We start from the raw sequence: 780 nt of genomic DNA, 5'->3' as shown, positions 1-780 counted from the left end.
CTCAGACATGGCCCTCAGTGGCAGTTTGGGCTACAAGTTACCTCAGGCGGCAGAGCTGGTGACATAACAGGCTACTCCTCTCCACCGTCACACCTCCAGTCCCATCTCTCTTCATAATGCTCACGGTACTGTATTTCTCTTTCTTTCCCAACTGACCACCACGTATTCACACATTATGGTGGCTCCTGCTGCAAGCTGGCCAAGCAACTAGCGAGCCCCTGGGCAAGATCCTCCATCCGTGCTTCAGAGTGTGGCAACATAGCGACATAGCGGATGTCTATGGCCTGCCTGCCTGTTGGCCTGTTCCGTGTGATGGAGGGCAGGTTTGTGGGTGGCATGGTAGTTCGCAGGTCTCTGCCTGTCTTATTCCTTCTGCGCTAACACAATTTGATTTGATTTGACTTTTATGGGTCCTAGGCATTAAACAGCTTTGGCCGCCAAGCCAAAAATCAAGATAAGATGAAAAAGGACTGTCATCTGCTCTGCCCCTGACTGATATAAGAACACCTCCACCAACAAGGTGTCCCTTTGCCCATTGCCAGGGAGTGTTTATGATATTTTGATTCAACCTATTTAACTATATATACATATAAATATGTATATATGTGTGTGTACATATATATGTATATATACATATATGTATGTATGTATGTATTAGTAACATGTTATTATCTGGTAGAGTGATAGCTATCTTTTTTTCTTGTATTAAGAATCTTCATGTTTTGGGTTGGTCAGTTATTCCTGGGCATGGGGCCTTCCCTGGGAGAAAATTGAATTGCA

General features: G+C 44.6%; 1 non-coding gene across 1 annotated transcript; it reads right to left on the bottom strand.

Annotated features, from left to right (window-relative positions):
• Positions 1-404: 404 nt before the first annotated feature.
• LOC115029290 lies at positions 405-547 on the bottom strand. The gene has a single exon (XR_003834865.1). It is a non-coding gene; the product is annotated as a small nucleolar RNA SNORA48 (small nucleolar RNA).
• Between the last annotated feature and the right edge of the window lie 233 nt (positions 548-780).

The sequence above is a fragment of the Mus caroli genome, chromosome 14 (assembly GCF_900094665.2).
Source record: "Mus caroli chromosome 14, CAROLI_EIJ_v1.1, whole genome shotgun sequence".
NCBI lineage: Eukaryota > Metazoa > Chordata > Mammalia > Rodentia > Muridae > Mus > Mus caroli.
This window is presented reverse-complemented; position numbering and strand designations above follow the sequence as displayed.